This window comes from Pezoporus occidentalis, unplaced genomic scaffold (assembly GCF_034315485.1).
Source record: "Pezoporus occidentalis ecotype Australia unplaced genomic scaffold, CSIRO_AGI_Poc_V1 ctg101, whole genome shotgun sequence".
Taxonomy (NCBI): domain Eukaryota; kingdom Metazoa; phylum Chordata; class Aves; order Psittaciformes; family Psittacidae; genus Pezoporus; species Pezoporus occidentalis.
The window spans coordinates 1,631,113-1,651,656 of record NW_026912791.1 but is presented as its reverse complement, the minus strand read 5'-3'; the positions used below and the strand labels follow the sequence as shown (position 1 = coordinate 1,651,656).

At 41.5% G+C, this 20,544-nt stretch overlaps 1 protein-coding gene across 10 annotated transcripts in view; it reads right to left on the bottom strand.

Moving 5' to 3' along the window:
• ZMIZ1 (zinc finger MIZ-type containing 1) overlaps positions 1–20,544 on the bottom strand; it is a 345,736-nt gene that overhangs the window by 77,615 nt on the left and 247,577 nt on the right. The window contains exons 1-2 of one of the 10 annotated variants that reach the window (XM_062613441.1): positions 14,060–14,212; positions 13,471–13,541 (exon numbers count right to left, since the gene is read on the bottom strand). The exons of 8 other annotated variants lie outside the window; for them this stretch is intronic. The gene's annotated coding sequence lies outside the window, so the exon portion shown is untranslated. Of the gene's footprint in view, positions 1–13,470; positions 13,542–14,059; positions 14,213–20,544 lie in introns of those variants that run through there. One more of the 10 variants, XM_062613430.1, reaches the window with a different exon arrangement.

Genomic DNA, 20,544 nt, shown 5'->3' with positions numbered 1-20,544 from the left:
AAACCTACCTATAAGAAAATAACCAGAGTAACCTGTAATGTGGCTCCCTGCCTGCAAGTGAACAGTGTGTTGGAATAGGGTGGATCTGTCAAATGTTTCAGAGTTCAGCACAGGCTTCCCCAGGCAGGAAAAGTACACTGCTCTGCAAACTGGCTCCACATAAGGAGCGATTCTAGTCCCACCTTGGGTAAGAGGTTGGCTAGTCACTGGATTAACACTTCATGGGTTCAATTCACTGAACTGTAACATCAACAGACAGTTACTGCTGGATTAACAAGACATTTAAAGAGGCTACACATGATATTCCAGACAGGCAATTATCAAATGCTAGAAATAATTGCTAAACTTAACTTGCCAGTACACGGATAAAGGTTGCCTCATGTTATTGTCACCTGATCCAAATACTGGTTTATTTGTCAAAACCTAAAAGATAAGTAAAACCACCAAAAAAGACAATCACATTTCTACAGAGGCAAACCAACACCAGAAAAAGAAGACCAGCAGCAGTGTTTATCTTAGAACAGATCTTACAAATACAGTTAAAGACCTTTTGGCTGGAGAAATGGACCACATCAATTTTGGTGTAAAAGGCATAACTGTGTTTTAATTCATTTGTAAAAAGCTCACAGATGTGGTTTAGACAGAAGTTGCTCAAGTTGCAGAAATGCCTTGCTCTGGCAAGTCCTGATTTCTTTCCAAAGGGCAGGTCGCTGCATGGAAGAGCAAAAAAAAAAGCTCTTGGAAATGTATGAAAAAGTTTTCACCCAGAGCTAGAGCTGAATATTTTTATACCAAACCAGGCCAAACTGCTTTTTCAGGAAATTATTAAAGGAAACACAGCTGAGGTTGCTGAAAGAGCAAGAGGGGTTGGGATACATTTTGGTCAACAGTTCTGGGCAACTGCAAATTCAGTGATGAATATGGAAGACATGGCTGTTAATGAAGTCAAGCCCGCTTAAACTGAGTTCATGATTTCTTTGATAGTTCTTTGAACCTGGAACTCAAAATGAAACTCAGGGTGGGATCAAGCCCTTCTGGACTGAAACCTCCAAATTACATACAGATCTGCATTAGACTGATCCTAAAAATACTTCTCAGGGAGTAAAGCCTTACTTCTGCATTTCCATAACACCAAGATGACTCTCATGAACAAGCATATAGAATATAACATTTTGGTGTAGTTCAACTGCTTACCAATCTTCAGAAGGCAGCCTTTTTTCTCGCACAGAACTTGTAGATTACGCATATTTGCAGTTACTCATGGATGATCCATGACACAAAGAAAAAAAGATGCTACGGGGAAGAGGGCTGTTTCAGAGGGAGACACTGAAGAACATCCAGGAGGGAGTCTTTGGAAACATTTGCTGGAACACGCACCTCAACTAACCTCATACGTTACCAATGCATCTTCATACCAACTACATTGACTAATTCAAGGCATAATCTGAGTTTGAATACGCAGTATGGGATAACAAAAGAGCGCCACCTATAAAAAAGCGCTTAGTGAAAAGGTTGGAAAGCTCATATACACATTAAGAGATGTAGCTACTTCCAGGAGTATGTTTCCTGCCTCTTCCATTCCTTGTGACCATTTTCACAAGTATTCTGTCAGCACAACCACCCTCAAAAAGTTTGATGTATGTGCTTACTGCAAATACAGTTTGTATCAGTAAAGAAAAGTGATCTTGCTAGTTTATAGCTTATTCTAATTCCTTGAGTGAAACTAGCTGCATCAGCAAAAGGCCATTTTTGTTATAGAACTATACCTACCCTGGCACTTTTGCCTGTATCAAGAGTTGTAAATAAACATAGTCCTTAATGACATTTCCATGTTCACACAAGTTTTATGTGCAGATCTCACTTCAGGTGATCTCATCCTTACTGCACAAAATTCCTTATTGTGGTTGCTTAATGCCTTTCTTCCAGGTTTCAGACAGATCACTGAAAGCAAGTAACAAGCTATCTCCCAAAAGGTGCATGCCTCTCATGTCATGTAAAACTAAAGTTCAGTAGAGAGTAGGCAGACTTTCAGAGTTCAGATTATGAAATGGGAAGCATACGCAGCTCTGCAGGAAAATGTGAACGGCTTGTAAAGGGTAGGCAGAAGTTACTGGTCTGACAGCTAATTTATAGTAGTCAAAGTTTAAACATTTAAAATGTTAGTAATTCCATAATTACAACAGAATCGTTGGTTTGGGAGCCTTTTCTTGCCCTCTCTCTTTTTCATCTTTTCCCTGCGTATAGTACTGTCAAACCAGAACACAAGTCTATTCTATTTCCTACACAGGTAGAGCTACCTTCCAGCTTTTGAGAGAAATTAGCATCACTGGATGAAATTTGATTATGATTTATTTTGCCACTTGATTCAATACTAGTATGCGTAGATACTACCACTCACGCAGTATGTAACACAATCTTCAATCTCTAGTGTAATTAGGAAGAAAAAGGGGAGTTAAGGACAGGCAAGAACTATCTTAATCATCAATGAAATCTGCAGCAGAAGCTTCTGGAAAGCGCCACTTAGATTATTTTTTTTCCCCCTAGGGTCCTTAATTCATGCAAAACTGATCTCAAAACAGATTAGGCAAACAATGAAAATACATATGGGAAAACTCAACTGTAGACTCCAGTTTCAGATGGTGACAACTGGTAAAAATGTTTTTGAAATGCCTGAATCTGTTAACAACATAAAGTCTTCTCAAGAATTATGAAAAGTTTGCCAAATACTACGAGTGAAACTCTACAACAACTTGAAACGGCATAAATTAGAAGGGTGGATTATTGGGATTCCACTGATCGAAACCCAAGAACCCAAGAGCTACAATCACCCTTCAGTTTAAGGCAACAAGCACTATCTAAAGTGAGATTTTTGAAAAATTATCAGCGGTTCGACAGGCTTTGTGAAGATCCACAAATACAGAGACATTTCAGTCCAAAGACAATGAATAATAAATACTATTTTCACACTAGGACATTAACTTTCATACTGCAGTCAGACAGACTTTTTTATAGTCGGGGTACTGCCCAAATGCAGGCACAGAAGCAAAAAGTGAGGCAGAGTTAGGGGAATGTGCCATTAACAATTAAAGTCAGAGTTGAAAGTAGGCAAAACTCAGCTGCAGAGGAAATACTCAGGCTGCTACTTAGGACGTCACTAAAACAAGAAACGTTTAGCTTGTATACAGTGTTATTTTATGACCAGGCTCTGCCTTATTCAACTAAGTTCCCTCATTTCAACCCGATTTGGGTCACCCTGACAATTTTTTCAATTTGTACATGGCTGGAAAACCAAACACGTATTTCCAGCAAAGTATCTGTCACCCAATATTTTGGATAACTGGCAAGCTCTGAGTGTTCATATGGGTTAGGTACATGTGCTCTGACTACAGGAGAGATACTTACAATTGAGAAGTAGGAAGCTCAAAGTAAACATACTGGTAACAGAAATGGTCACAACTGGGAATCAACACTGAGGATTAAATAACCTAAACACTGACAACCCATTTTCCAGTGATCTGCATCAGCTTTGCTTGACTTGGCACTAAGAAGAACACAGCAGAATCAGCACTGATGAATGTGGACACTGCAACATTGCTTGCCTGACTGCATAAACTGCCTATTTTCTTCCTGATTAATAAAAACCCATTAAAAAGTATGCACCTGAGGCCTTTGTGCTAAATAAACAACAGTGAGTACTAAAAGGAGACATTCATTGCTCTCTATTTTTCCCAAGGTGTTACCATGTCTTTGCAATGAAGTTAGAAACAGCCACAGTTCAGGTACTTCCTCTTAAGACAGCTAATCAGCCTTTAAACATCCATTTTCCCAGAAAGAATGCCAAACTTTCACCAAAAGGAAGCATATGCTGGGAAGGGGTCCTCTTCTCTCCCTCCACTAAGCAACTAATCCTAATCTCCTTTGAACCTTTTCAAAATGCTGTGGCCAATTTTATTCAAAAAGAAAACTGTTGATGACATGTCTGTCACTCGTATCCCAAGACAAGCACAGAAAACAGTGTAATGTCTGTCTTGCTACCACAAGCTCATCATTCTTGCATCTGCTAGCAACAGCTGATGAGATCATTCACTAGACTGTTGTGAAGGAAAAATATTAGCTGTCAATATACTCAAGCTCTTGGATCAGAAGGGACAGCCCATCGCCTGATGACTGATTTCATTCCTCCACCTCCATCTCTTCTTGCTTAGGGCAGTGGGGGTCCTGGAAGATTGTTGAGATTTGTATGCTAAAGAAAAGAGAAGCATACTCACCGCTGTAGGATGGTCATTTGGAGCATTCCAGGTCAAGATTTATCATTGACTGAAATTGCTCTAAAAACTGAAACAGGAATTACTTTTCTTGGAGGACGGGTATTTCATGGTTTGTCCTCCTTGCTCAGAGGCCAATTTGTTCCATTGTCTATTCCAATTAATGTCACCTCAGGCAATCCAAACCTTTTTTTTTAATAGTTAATTTTATTTATGGGACTAATGCCTACACACAGTTTAGTGGCAGGGATCACAGTTTCTTTTACCTTGCTTAATTGTGCTATACGAGAACCATGGAGATGTAAAAGAAACCTCTGTAACAGTTCTTTTCCTTGCAAATGAAATGGCTGCAGTGCACTTCCCTCTATCACTTATGTATAAGGTCTCAAACAAGACATATTTTCAAACAGCAGCATTTTATTCGCTTTATTCTCTTTCTTCACCTTGTGTCACCCTGCTGGTGGTAAGAAACTGAGTCAGCGTGGCACTGCTTCAACAGCCAAAATCAGATCACCCTTTAACTGAAAAAAAGCAGTATTAACAACTTGCAATAATTTGAGGCAAACAGCTCAGATGCAACAACCTCACAAACTGCTTTGAATTGAGACTCATGAAACAGGCTCAAGAATAGGGGACTTGTCAAACTCAGCTACGGGCTGTGTTTTGACATAGTCAAATTACCTCTCTACCGCACATTTCAATTTCTATTGGGTGTGGCACATGTAATACCTCTCAGGTCAGAAACATTACAGAATCTTTCACTGTTAATAACCATCAGGCACTGTGACCACCAAGGTGCTACAAAACTACTTTCACCATTTTCACAGTTCAATGAAAACTAACTAGCGAAAGATAAACCAGCTCACATCTCTAGTGCTATCTGCCCAGGATCAGGCACACAGCTGGTAAACAAGACTAACTATGCAGTGTTCCTGCCCTTCCCACACTCACTCTGCAGAGGAGATTTGTTTCCAGAGGTGTCGGTTCAGCACCTTCTGTGAGCATTACGCTGAGTTAACCCTCTCAAAGCAAGCCTGACGTTCCCTCCTGCCTTGTGTCAGCCCTCAGTGCACACTGACTGACTAATGCACATACCGAAGTGTCCTTACTCTTTTACTTAAAGGAACAACTTCCTGCTGAAATATCTGCAGAGCTTAATCTGCAAGTGCAAGAGAGAGAAAAGAGCCAAAAAAAAGACATCTGGGACAGAACTGAGGAGACTCCTTATAAATATGCCAAGGAAAATTTTTTTTCCCCTCCACCCCACTTTAATAGGAAGTAAAACAAAGCAGAACAAAAAAAAAAAAAAAAACAAACCCCAAGAAAAAACACTTCAGGTCACATGTGTGTTGAAATGGAGGTAAGAAACCACTTAAAACTCTTACAGGATTGTAAGCCCCTTTGACAGTTCTGATAATTTTAAGGGCCTAATTCCATTACAGTATCTGGCAGTCTGCAAGGGCACATTTTACTAACCATAGGCCACCAGGTCATGACGGATGATGACAGAAAACACTAAAGGTTAAGCAGATGTAAGACCATAAAACATTTCAAGCTGTACAGTGCCAACAACATCAACTAGCAACCATGACTGTAAAAGGGGAAAAAAATAGCTGGGTCTTTCCACCACCTGCAGGCCCAGGGAGCCCTAGCAGAATCAGGTGGCCAAGATGGCCAGCACCAGGCACGCTCACATGACATGAAAATCCTCTTCGTTACATCAAAACCCAAATTTCATGTGTTACATGAAGTTCATAAAGTACAAGATCGGATTAATTAAGGTTAAGAAAACAGACATATAGAATAGATTTCACTAGTTCTCTTCAGCTGGAGAACAGCAGTGGTGGTGCCTCAGAGGAGCAGCAAGGCAAGAGACATCCTGGCAGCTCAAGCCAGGCAACTTGTCACTGCCTCTCTGTAACAGTATAGCATTCTGACTTTGAAAAGTAGCACTCAGATCCTCACTGTGAGGAGCGTCTAAGCTAACAGCAAAACAATTTAGCAGGACACAATAATTTTGCCTTAAATCCCCCGCAAAACTTATTCAAGAGCAGCAGTGTAATCACTGCAGGTGGCAGGGCACACTTCAACCCTGCCTGAGAGTATTTATGCAACACATTTACGTAGTTGCGACTCTGACATGCAATTCTGATTGCTCATTCCTCACAGGTGTCTAGATACAATGACAACGGCCATAATCATGGAGTTAAGCTTATTCCAGTCATTAAATATAAACCCTAATATTTCACATCCCAAACTATTTAAGAGAAAGGAAGGTATCACAGAGCTCATTGCCTCTGCGTATGGAAAAGGCTTGAAAGCTGCTCTCTTCTACATACTCTCTTCTGTAAGGCACTATGAGCATATTCAAAAATAAATCTTCAAGTTTTTATTTTCTTTTTTAAACAAAAAACCCCAAACAAACAAACAAACACAACAACAAAAATACAAGCTCCTCTGAGTGACATCTATCTGGGTAATAAATTCCCAACACCACAGACAATTAAATTAAAAGCTGTTCAATATGTAAGGAGGAGGGAGTTGACTACTGACCAAGTCTGACATACAAATAGCTTGTTAATTTGTCAGCAAGCCAAAATAAATGGAATGGGCTGGCTACAGGTGCAGGTAAATGCCTCTGAAAGATACATCAATAAATCATTCAGCCCTCTATAACATTTTAGATTACAGTCATTTAACAAGAAGGACATTTTTTGCCTTTGCAGCATGACTTGTGAGTGCTTCAAGTGAGCCATTTTAAGTCAACACTTGAGATGGGACATTAAAACATCCTTTTCCAGATCTCTTATAACCTACTCCTAGGAGAAATTATAAAACATATCTTCTGTTCTGCTTATGGCAAAATACATAATCCAAGATTATGGGGTATTACATACTAATGATCAACTAAATCTCCAAGTCCAAAACGCTCTCTATGAGCGAATAAATCCTGCCCTGATATTTTTTGTAGACGTAGAGACAAAGAAACAATTTACCGAATGTCAAGGCAAGCCAGAAAGCCAACATCCTAGTCTCACTAAATGCAAAAGTGTCTATATGGAAGGGTGAAAAGTGGGTCATCACATATTAGATGTGTTCCCTCCAAGCAAAATCACTTGGTCCTCGTAATTCTCCATCTCAAATACTTCTTCAAAGAGCCAGCCACTGCCTCTCTCCTCTTTCTGCTCAAACACCATCTGCTGGGCCATTTTTCTATGAAAACTATACAAGGATCCACAAATAATAACAGGCAGAAGCTTAATTGCATCTTCAAAGAAGGCCACCCTCATACTAAAACCAGCAACACAAATACACAAGGACCATACATGCTTCTATTTTTCAAAAAGCTTTAAAGTATATTCACAAGCCATTAAGTCATTTAGTAAAAAGATTAAAATCTCTGGCTTCTAATGGACAAAGGCCATATAAAAGCTCACATGGATGTTTCTGATTTAAAGCCAATTCTACCTTTTGCCGAATGAAGCGTATTTCTTGGCAGCCACAAATTACTTTAGATAGTGACTTTAAGGACTTTCAGGTAAACTGGTCAATTAAGGAATTACAGTATTTCCACGCTGAGGAATTTTGGAAAGCTGGCTGGAACAGGACAATGTAACAGTGCTTCTCTATGTGCAAAAGACAACATTGCTTAGAAGTTTCTTCCAGATTAACCTCTTAATTGCCCTACTGCTAGAAAAACAGTAGGAATGTATATGAATGAAAAGGTACATAGGAACATGAAGGACCAGCACTTACTTCCAAAACTATGCCATTTTATTACAGGAGGAGTCTTTACGTACTTACAACCAAACATGACAGACAGGCACACTGCTAAACATGCACTATAAATCAGAGCTAACAGTCAAATCCAGACAGAACCCCAGTTACACTACCAAAGCTCACTAAGGTATTACCAAACTTATAAAAAACCACAAAGGGTGTGACACAACCCTGTGGCACATCTGTCTTGAGTGGGAGGGCTGGGGTTAAAACTATCGACAGCAACAAAATGAGAATGCTGAGAAGTATCTGTAGTAGACCCCGTTAACAGAACCAGGGAGACCTACAAGCTGCTCAAGGCAGTCAAATAACAGCCTGTGATCAATAGAAGCAAATACTGCTGGCAGATCAAGCAGGATCAAGACTACATAAGCCTCTGCAATCTGTATGAATAAGTAAATCGTGACAGGCTGCTCTGAAAGCTGTGGTGTTAGGCCGATGCTTGAAAAACTCAACTTTTTTAAACAGTTGGATAGTGTCAGTAGATAAGACAGTAAAAGTACTGTTAACACTCTCCTTTGAAGTCTGGCTAGAATATGGATAAGTAAGTGGCAAAAGTGGCAGAAACAGCCTTTGGTGCTTTTTTCTTTTCCTACCACTTACTAAGGGAGAAAAAAGGTTGTTAATAAAATGTTAAATACGTTTAGTCACTAAAACAAACATGTCAGTAAAGCTGGTTAGCAGAGCTAATTGAGTACTGAAGAGTCATATGACAATCTCCCATTAGCTCTCTGTTACCTTTTTGGGCTCGAGTAAGAGAAGATACCCAGAATAAGCAAAGAAGTGATTTTTATGAGCATCCCAGGTTGCCCTAGTTCTGCTTCTGCTGCAGCTCTACTCACTTCATTTGTAACTAAGTTGGGTCAGAACGATTTTGAAATCCAGTCAAAATAGTTTTAATGATAAGCAGGCAAAAGAAGGAACCCATCCAGGTACTCTAACATTATCTTCTAATAGCATTCCAATGAGCTGGTAAAAAAATGGTGGCGTTTTGTCCCTTTCAGGATGTCAACACAGACAGGAGTCCAGCTTGCCTACCTCCTGATATTTAAGAGATTTAAGAAACATAAGGGGCACCGAGGAGGTACAAAGAACCCCAACTACTAACAAGAACATTTAGTTAGAGGATTAGAAGTTGATTTAAAAATGTTAAACATTAGTCATCAAACTGGTGAGACCTGCACTTCAGTTACAACAAACAACATGAATTGGGAGCTTAGCTGGGTGCCTGAACATTTGATGGGTACTAATAAAGACAATTGAGAACAAAATTAATTTTTTTTTTCTCCTGGAATAGGTAAAACTGCCATTGGTCACACTGGATTACTGTCAACAGAATGAGCCCCAACAAGCTCAGAGTCAGGATTAGTAACACACTCCAGGGAATGCAAGACATTTGAGAATGATCCAGGTCAAGAACTGGAGAAATGTGTAATATTTATGATAGACAGGCTGAGTGGCAGCCTCCCACACTGAAGTAATTACTGCCCCAGTGTCACCTATTTTATTTTATAACTATACCTTGTCTTGATTTTTAAGGAAAAAATTATTCAGGCAACTTACAATTGAAACCAGGGAAAATAAGTGTTCTTTCCAGGCTTCTCTTGACTCCTTACTGAGTCCTCAGTGAAAGAGACTACGTATGTGCCAGACTGGCTGGCTGCTTTCTCATTGATGATGAACAGATACGCACTCATCACCATGCCTTAAAAGCTATCACTGCTTTGCTTTATTGCACATTGGTGTACCTCTGATAATTACTGAAGCATCCATTTCAATTGAAGGCTGGCTTATCCTTTTACATTCTGGTTTAAAAGGTTTTGTTCAGTAACTTCAAATTGTTTCAGTATTGAGGAAGTTGACTTTTAGTTAATTCTTGAACAACTGCTTTGTATACCTAAACATCCCTTTGCTAAAGCACTTCAGAAGCAAGTATACTTGGTGGAGTTTTTGTCCCTATCCTGCCATTAGAAGAGCCAAGAGATATTAACACAATATATTTTTTTCCAGCATGTTAGCTTTCAGCTATTTTTATAAGGATCTGCTTGTTTTGGTCACTCCAAAGAAAAGATCAGTAACTCCGCACTCCAGTGAAACAGATGCCACGTCTAATGTTTTTTTCACAGAACCTTCTGGTTTCTTCTGCAAAGGCAGTAGAAGGAACATCACCACAGCAAGGTACGAAATTTAGAGGACGGGCAGTGGGGTCATTTCTTACTACGGTATTTTTAAAATCGCCGTGATATGCCTATGCTGCACCATATGCTGTACCCTGCAAGGTACTGGAGGCAGTAACATATCCACTTGGCCTGCACAGCTATCCACTAGCTACTCAGCCAGGCTTCTGACACCCAGATTAGATCACCCAGCTCTAGCTGGGATAGCTCTGAACTACAATGCAGTAATAGCTGAGCAGGACTGGGAGGAAGTCACTTTCCCCTCCCTTTTTTTTTCCCCTTGAGCAAAGCCTTGCTGCCCTGCTGCTCAATAGCAGTCTCAAGGCTGTCTGTTAACTGCAGCTTATTCTGTTTGTTCCACCCAAGACAAAACAGAAGTTCCACTCGCCAGAGCAGCCTCAGAGGAAGGTATTTCCTGTGGGCAGTCTCTGTTCTCAAACTGAGAGGAACAAAACCAGAGAGCATCTTCACTGAGATCTCTGGATCATCATTTTAGCAATGTTCTACATGGTAAGGTTTTGTGTTTATTTGTTTTCCCCCACTCAGCTCCTTCCCTGATTTGCTCTTTTGCTGTTTAATATAATATTCTCTTTTCCCTTGCTGTAAAAGAAAAAAAGGAATCACAATTGCAAAATCTCATAAGGTGCTGGTTTCTTCTCAGCTGTACTCTAGTAAGATTTTTCATTGCTGCTGATCAGTAATGTCCCTTTTGCTCATGTCCTGGACATGGGAAAGCAGCCTTGTGTTGTCACAGCCCCAGTGACAACTGAGGAGAACATGTGAACTTCTGTGTCCTCAGCTTACCTTGTGACACATAAAACCACTATTCGCTTGTCTTAGTTACACATCTTTTAATCTGGGGGGCTTTGGGAAGTTGGAGTCAGAGACTCAATCTAATTACTATACTAATTTTTCCTGGCAAAAGCAGGCCTATCTTGCCAGACCATCCTAAATCATCTCACTGTAATTGACAAAATACCTGTTAACAACACATTGTTTCTTATTTGAACCCAAAGTATCCTCTATTATTCTCTGCTTGTTTGCACATTTCTCTGCCTTGTAACCAACAGCTGTCCTGTGTGCGGTACATAGGGACAAGCCTTCTTGGGTGTTCCTGGAGCATCTGGCATAAGGGTTCCAGGCCTAACTGCTACTTTTGGCACTAGAAATACCAATCAGAGCACATGCGTTTCACTGAAGCAACATTCCTGCAAGGACCACTGAGACACTGACACACACAGATTTGACATTTGTGTCCATTTTACTACAGCCTACACAAGATTAAAGGCTTAAGTTTCAAATCTCTCTTATGATCAGTATTTTCAGTTGCTACCATGAAACCATACCTTGCACATTCAGATGATTTTACAAGAGAAATCTCACTGCATTTGCAAACGTATTTCCCCATAGATTTTCTGATGGCTCTTCCAGAAAGGGGTACAACTGGGGTGGGTGGGAATCAAATTAAAGTTAAGCAATTTTTAAAAAAAAAATCAAAATTTTAGTCATAAATGCAAAACTGAGCCTTTGGTAACACTCTTCTGTTGGCTTAAACTCAAACTGAAGCATTACTGAGTTCTTCTGAAGTAAATTTACATAAAACCAAACTTGTTCACAAGTTCTACTGCACTTCAGCTGCCATCTTGATTTAAGTACTAAGCAAAAAGAGGAACAAAATCCTGCTTAGCAGATCGGTGACAGCACAGAGGAGACATGCTATTACTTGACTGAGAGGAGCTTCTACTTCTATGCATGATTAGCTGCTGCTACTTACTTTATCAATGTAACTCTAATAAAGTTCTAACTTGAAAACAAATTAAAGGAAATATTAGGTAACTTAGAACAGTTTTAGCTGGATCTTAATTTTATGTACTCAAAATCCAGGTAATGTTTCAGCCATGCTAATTGTTTTTCTTAGGTCACTTCAGCCTAACGACCTGGTTCCCTTAACCTGATTGAGACACGATTTCTTGAATGAAATAATGTCTCCACATTAATTTTTCTCTCCAAAACATACAGGCTTGCAGAATCAACATCATCTTCTGTAATTTTATGAGACAAGCTATGTTGTTGTCATAAAAGGAGATTCGAACCAGCCAGTTCACCCCATGAGGGCTGTCTACTGAGAGCAATCAAAAGTTGACAGATGCTATGGGATTTTCAGCCAGATCTTACAATGGGTGCATCTGAACTCAGGGGAACTAGTTTGTATGACTGAAGTCAATACTTATTTTGATAGTGATTTCAGTGGACACAGGATCACTGACACTACTTTAGGCAAAGTCTATTCCATCTTATGCAGTGATTTTACTGATCCAAGAGCTGCTGTCTATAACAGCAAGTCTCTTCCCCCAACAAACCATGCTGTCAATGTCAAAGTTGCGAACACTGAAGCTGTACAGATTTCTTGCCTTTCATTTTTATTGTACATTAACGTATACCATTTTATCCAGTTTGACATTATTATCTGCTTTAATCCAAGTAATTAAATCAAAACATAAATCCCCATTCCGAATTCCAGTCTGGTAGCACTACTTTGAAACTTCCTGAAAACTCCATAAATCATACGAAAATTAAATATATTTTTGTTTTTTACACAGGCAAAGAGATAAACTTGTAACTACTCAGCACAAGGGGCAAACATGTCAACTTGAATACTCGACACTGCCACTGATTCTAATACTTCTTTGGGATCTTCTTTGAGACCGCTTGCCATAGATGTGAGTTCTGCATGGCAAGGTCCTCATAAAGGCAGCAAAAATGAAATGGTGGCAGCAGTATTGCCGCTGCTGTTCACAGAACAGCTCCTCACGTTTTGACAGTGCCAGGCAGGCTCAAGTTGGAGAAAATGCCACTGATAATTGCTGTTGCATTTTGGTTTTATGGTGGCAGATATAAGAAGCAAGATTCTTGTGAGCTGTAAGCGGTTCACCCCCTAAAGCAGCAATATGGTAAAGTCCAGCTAAATGAGCAAACCGTGAATCTTCTTCTCGCAGCTCCGAATCTCTCCCCGCATCTGCGTGCGAACCCGTCCCAGTTTCCTTGCCTGCTGCCTGCCATCCCTGTGACAACATGCAGCACTGCCTTACCCACAATGCACCCTCGCGCTGGCACACACACCCGACCGGCGCACACACACACAATCACACACGCTCTCCCAGTCAGCCCGAGGCGACAACGCACACACTCACACTCGCGTCGCTACTTACACACGCAAAGCCCCCCTCCCGCCGAGGAAGCCAACTTACCCCCAAGTTACATCTCATTCAAAAGCCTAGTCCTCCTCTGCAACCGCCTCGGCTCGCCTGCCTCCCTTCTGCTGCAGAGAAAGGCCACAGATATCTGCGAACACTTCTAGGCAGAGCCCAGCCAGTGCAGAACAAAGGCAGCCGGGGTTGCCTTCATCTCGGCACAAGGCAGCCAGTAGCTATTTTCAAGCTTGTTCGCTCTCCCCCCTCTGAGGGCACCCTGCTCTGTCTCTCCCTCTCTCTCTCCTCTTTGCCTGTCCAGCTACTGCACAACACACATCAATTATTCATTGCTTGTCTCCCGGTTTCCAGGCAAAACCAATCACAGATGGAGTCTTGCTAATGGGCTCATGCCGTACTTGCCAACAGGCTATTTGTGCTCAAGCTACAACCCTCTAGAGACAATAAAGAGAATCAGGTTAAGCTTTAAAACTTCACACGTACGCGAACAGACCTAAACCGGCAATATACATGTAAGCATCCCTATGACATTGCTTAGGAGTACGTCTTCAGCACACAGCATGGCAGAAGGCTGCTTTAAATCTTCTGAAAGGGTTTTAAGAAAATCAAACACTCAGAAAAATCTCACCTCAGCTGCATGTTACTGATAGTGATGGTTTTCTTTTCTGCCTCTAGTGATCCATCTCTTGCTTTCCCATTACACCTCTCCCTCCTTCTCCCATACTCATGCACGCACACACACACGCACGCACACGCAGCCACTTTGCCAGAAGGAAGAGAGAGAAAGAGAGGAGGAAAAAAAAAATACACCCAGGCAGCTCACATTTCAAACTTGCAAGGAGGGGTGGTGCTTAAAACGCGAGGACAAAGCCTCTCTCTCTGGCACCCAGCCAAAATACTAAAATAAATCCCCCCGATCAATTAATTGGCAGCAACACTTGTTCGAGCCCGCGTAACAAACCGCTGAGGGCACCGGGGCTCAAAAGTCTTTAGATTTGGGAAATCTTACGCACTTGTTTCCCCCCTGCCCTGTTTGCTGAATGCTGTTGACTAAATCCATCAAACTAGTCATGCTAATTAACGTCCGGAGCAGCCCCGGCGGCGGCGGAGCAGCCACGGCTCGGGCAGCGCCCGTGGACGGGAGTTTCCTTCCGGACCGGCCGCCGCCCCGCGCCGGGCAGGAGGCACCGGCGGGGCCGGGCCCGCGGCGGGCGGCCCGACGGGGCGGCGGAGCGGCGGCTCCGCCTGCAGTCCCGAGGGCGACTAGCACCGGGGGCGCGTCCGCGGGGAGCGCAACGAGCCCCTTCGGCGCAGAGACAGAGGGAAACTGAGGCACGCAGGCAGTCAGGGGCTGCAGGCCGGAGCCGCTACTGCTGCCGGGATTGTCCGGCTCGGGCTCACGCTTGGGATAGGTTTTATGAGTTCAGACCTACACCTCAGCCGGCCGCCCACTGCCCCGAACAGCATCACCCTCTCCCACGCCACTCCGAGTTCAGCGCTGCCCAGGGAAGAGTTTTAAACAAGTTTCACAGATCAAACTGTACCACAACGCAACCTTTAGCGGACAGCGTTTTCAGCTGTCAGTGTCGAAGAAAAGAACAGGAAGCTAATGTGACAATTTTTTTGCTCCCTCTCAGAGGGAAAACTGGCAGTTTAAGTCGTGACCAGCCTAACACCAGCCTTTTCCTGCCAGCCTCCTGCGGTGGGGAGCCACTTCCTCCCCCGGCACAACCTGCACGAAGTACCTCCACCTCTTAAAGGCGCACCCGGCCCTTTCGCAGATCAGTCAGCCTGCAGGCTCCAGCGAAAACCCAAACAAAACGCAACAGCAAAAAAGGAGGGATTAAACAAAAATACCGGCTCCTCAGCAAAATTCCTGCAGAGAAAAATTGGCCCCAGCTTTCCTTGCCATGCTTACAGCCACTTCAGCGTGCTTCAAAAACACCTTCACAGAGAGAGTCTGCAACATGACAGACTGGAGCAATAAACTATCACAGATATCAAAGAGCAGCTCTTCTCCGAAAAATTATTCCACAAAAAAAAGCATTGTCAGATTTCATGTTCCTTTTTTTTTTTTATTCCCAGGGAATCCACTTCAAACAAGTGAAAGGTAAGTGTGCTTTTCCCCTAACTTCCACTCCTGACGTGTGATGAGCTCAAGGTCAGCCTGTCAGGGTTATTGCTTTCTCTCCTCAGCTGTCAGACTAAGCAGTATTGCAAACCAAATCCTCTCTAACACTTGGGCAACCTCAGAGCTGCACCAGCCTGACCAAAGGAAGACTCTTGACAACATGGCTGCTACAGGTGGTACAAAGCACAGTGCAGGGCTGGTACCCATAGCAGGTGGGCTCTCCGTACAGAGCAGGCAGGCCTTCAGCTAAGTCCTCAGAGAGCGAGGTGGACAAACGGGGCTTCTGGAACAAAATGTACTTCCCATTGCACCTGATCAAATCTGAGATTCAGTCACAGAAAAGTACGGAAACTCTTACAACTGTTTTTATCGCCTTTCAGAGTGGATGGATGCTTTAAAGAGCCGTAAATTATCCAGCTGGGCTGGCAGAAGAGGTAACAGCAAGCAGGAGTTTAGAGGACTGGCAAAGCAGTAAAGAGAAGTGTGCTAATAATCCCAAACAAGGACCAAAGTCCCGACTAATGTAACTGCACTGAGTACAGACTTGGGGGATGTGAATGAAATTTATAACTCACTGTAAGTCAATATCAATTTCAAACAGACACAGAACGCACAATTTTGTGCTTGTTTCAGGTTTTACTAGATTTACAAAATCCATAAGCTATCACAGTGGTATTTCATATTTTGAAAAGACACACAAAACAACAAGAACATATCAGGCAGCTGGGTCCCAAATACTGAGACTCACTCCTTCCTCATACAAGCCTCAATGAAATCTTATATTCTGCGGGAAAAATAATTTTATTACTTCCATATAGAAAACTTTTATTACCCAGTATCCTGTTTTTTCTTCTAAATACCACCATAAGTAAGAGGATTGACTTTTTCCCTCTCTGCAATTAAACACTCTTTCTAGTGTAACAGTGTAAGTTTCTCTTTTAAGCTGCCTGTCTTTTCAGCGGAAGTGGTTTAGAGTAGACAAATCACTTATCTAAAAATTATGTACTTACTTCTCCTTTGACAAATCTTCAGCAGGTTTCTAATCCCACCCTGCCACTTGAAATATCACTTTCTGTGATGACATTTGAGTCACAGTTGTCAGAAGCATCAGGCTCTGTAGTTAAATGGATTAAATGACACTTCATAGCATGCAGCATTTTCAAGAAGGAGTGGTTTATCATTTGTAAAAATTAATCATAACAGTTTTTTCTCTAGGGCAAATTCCCAATCATTTTTAAAGATTACTATGTTTAAGCCCCACTGACAGCAGTATGTCAAATTACATCACAGGGAAGGTTATCTCAGGCAGTTATTACTATTAACAAGAAGCACTGGAGACATCTACTACTGGGAGGAGTAGGTCCACACTGGGAAGCACCTTTTAGATGCAGCACTGGAAGCGCAGACTCTTTGGCTGTGCTTTGTGCAGCTCTGTGGAGCCCCAGGGGTCCCACTGTCCAGTGCTGTGCTTGAGCGGCTGCTCTCCCATGGGGCCAGAAGGGGAGGTGGGCTGAGGTTGGGGCATTGTTCAGTCCTACAGGGGGGAAAGAGGAGACACTTATTTGGGCCACCTCTAGCTGATTAATGAGAAGATTTCAAAGCCACATTTACCTCAAAACAGGAGGCAGTGATACTACTGATCAGTCTTCTCCAGTCTTACTCCTGTCAGTTACTGCTTGGCAAAGAAACACACCATCAGCACATCCATGGGGTCCTGCTCTTTGCTCTCCATGCAAGATGCTCCTCTTTCAAGCAGTGTATTTTAAAAAAGTCACAAGTCTATTCTTAAGTTATGATGGTGCAAGAGACCTGTATGTCCATGGAACACTGATTTGTATGGCAAACAAGATAACAATGTGGACAGATTTGTACGGTCAGGTGCCTTTGACTGCTTGACATAAATGGCATGATGCTTATCTTCAACTAGTTCAAGTGAGATAGCCTTTGTTGCTCTACCTCCTTGCCCCTCTTTGGTGATATTGCAAAACTACATACATGAATACCTGTAATAAGGACACAGACCACCAAGAGAAGAAGAAGGAAAGGGTGCAGAGGGGTGGAGATCAAACCCCCATTCAGATACTTCAGTATCAAGTAGACTGTACTAGAGGTGGGGGCATACCACCATGTTCTACTGTAATTTCATATGAGAGGTGCACAGAGGAAAAAGTAGAAAAGCAGTTTAGAGAAAGAAAACAGAAGGGGTAAGGAAAGTAGCTGTAATACCAGTTATTGCCCACTGAGTCATAATATAGCCCCTTAGCAATGCAAATTTTCTATGACCAAAGATTTAAAGGTTTATCTTGGGGACTGATCTCTATCCATCAGGGTTTTGCTCCACTGCTGAACACAGCAGGGTAGTTCCTTACAACATTTGCCTAGAGCAGTTATTTAGCCAAGAATTAGTTCCCTGGATATGTATATATTTTACTGTTGATTCAAAGGATTCAAAAAACTCTTTAGAAGGCTTACAATTACATAGCTGAAATACATGGAATACATGGATCAGTGGCCTTATGGATTTTTCCTAATGTTTCACAGCAGGTAGAGTCAGTTGAAGCTGTTACAAATCACAGGGCTGCTTCCCAGTTAGAAACCAACCATGTACTGGGGGGAAAAAAAAATAGTCCTTTTGAGTGCATCAAGTGTCTTTCACGCATGACCCATTTTTCCAGAATCAAACTAACTCCATCCAGAGAGAGGTGTAAGAAGAAAACCCAGCGTAAAAAATGAAGTAAAAAAAAAAAAAAAAGGGACTCTTTTATGTGGTTTAGTCCTGCCTCAGTTAAGTGAAAGATTACTCCATTGCAGAGACTACTATAACTGAAGTATCCACCTTGGGCCCCTTTACAAAACAAAGGTAGGAAAGTTACAAAATGTAACAACACAGTATTTCCTTTTCTCCTGCCACTCATGACCAGTGTTGCATGTGCCCATGGTATCTAAATGTTTTGACACACCTGGAATCACTGAATGCTGTTTTGGATGCGCACAACTACCCCGACTGAGACACACCTTCTGAAAGAGACTTAAGTCATATTTAATTTTCAAAGCCATGGAAATGCTCATGTTCTTTTTATTTCATGAAAATTTGTTCCTTTGAACCTATGCAGTGGCTCAGGATAGGCCTGTGGGTTCTGTCATGAAAAACACCTTTGTCAACTGCCATAATCTTTAGAAAAGGAGGTCTACCTTAATAAAACCATCTAATCAGATGCAATTTCACGATTTTCTGATCTCTATTTCCTTCCTTCCTTCCTTTTTTCCTCCCTTCCTTCCTCCCTCTCTTCCTTCCTTCAACTAAATGTCTTTATGACATTCAGGAAAACAAAAAGATCTATAAAATTACAATGAAATACAAGGGGAGGGGAACCCCAGAATTAGAAAGTGAGGTCACATTCATCATGTTTATATCTTTGGTTCTTGCCACAGCTATACTTTTATAGAAAACTGAGAAGCAAAAGTAACCAAACCATGCAGAAATAAAGAATGAAGTACGCTAAGGAAAAATCACATCTGTAATGTAGGATGACAGTCAGAAGAGACGCTTTACAGAACTAAAAGAGAAATCCCTGCACAATGACAATATCAGTTCAGAGTTGTCTCCAGCACTATTTCACCTGCAGCAGAGCTACTGCCATTGCGTCCTCCCACCTCAACTTGTCCGTTAGTCAACTCTAAAGACAGATAGAACGCACCCCACCTGTGATGCTCTGCCCATCTATTACTGCATCTATTTTGCTACAAATAATAAGATGTTTAAAACATGTGGAAGCATTGCCATTTTCCCAAATTTTAGAGATGTCTTTACTTCCACTCAAACTCCTTGGTAGAAATGGAGCACGGCAGAAATGCCTTCAGTGCTCATCTCACTTTCCCTGCACCTGAACTACAGTTCGTGACATCTCTTCTAACAAATCAGACAGAGAAATTAACTGAAGTCCTTTCCATATTAAATCCAGTTTTTCAGCATGATCAAGTGGATTTCTGACACATTTTTCACAAACTTTAGGTTAAATATTTTTATGCCACATCTTCCAAATTGCCCAATTTTCCTCATATAGTGTAGACACTTTTGGCCTGCTACCACTTTGGGGAAACATCTGATCAACTGTTTCTTTAGATTTCAAGCTACTCTTTTAGGATTCTCAGCATTTTTGAGCTACTCAAGATTATATTCTTAGTCAAAATTTTTTGTTTTTATTATTTTTTATTATTTATTTTGATTGTTTTATTTTATTGTTTTTATTGGGTGTGCAGCCATTCACATCTGAAGCCCCACCTCTGGCAATCTGTGGGTTAACTACAGTTAAGTTTCCTCTCTTCCCTGCTTACCTGATCAAGGGTATAAGGAAGCAGCTCTGAAGACAGCAATCTAATCAGGTCAAACTAAAAGAAGGCAGAGAACTATCAGAACTGCAGCTTGTGAGGCTGTGTAGGACTAAAGGCAAGCAAAAGAATAAAAGAAAACTGAAGCTTGGAAAGTAGAAGCCTTGCTAATGCTGCTGGACATGCCTTATTCCAGCCCTGTCCTTGAAGCGGTGCTGTGGGCTGGGCTGCTCAGGCTTTCTGAGGAGCAGCTTAATTTCAGTTGTCCTCTCCTCTACATTATCTTGTTGGCCCCATCTTATTGAGCTGCCTCTAATCTAAAACTGGTTTTGAGAGGAAAACCTAGGCTGTTTGTTTATATCCTTTTTTAATTATTATTTTTTAAAACCAATCCACTAAAATATCAGTACTGAGAAGGAATATGTGATACAAACATCATGAATGGGACATAAATTCAGTAAAAGAAGATATGTCCTTCATTAGCCACAGTACTTACACTCTATACATAAGAAAGTTAATGACTGAGCTCTTTTTTCTGTGCTATGAGTGAACTGTGAGAGCATTCAAATAAGAAAGCTGAGAAGCAGTGAATAATAATAATAATGAAAACAAGACTGAATGTCACTTTCTCCAAGACAACTGTGGAGTTTAGA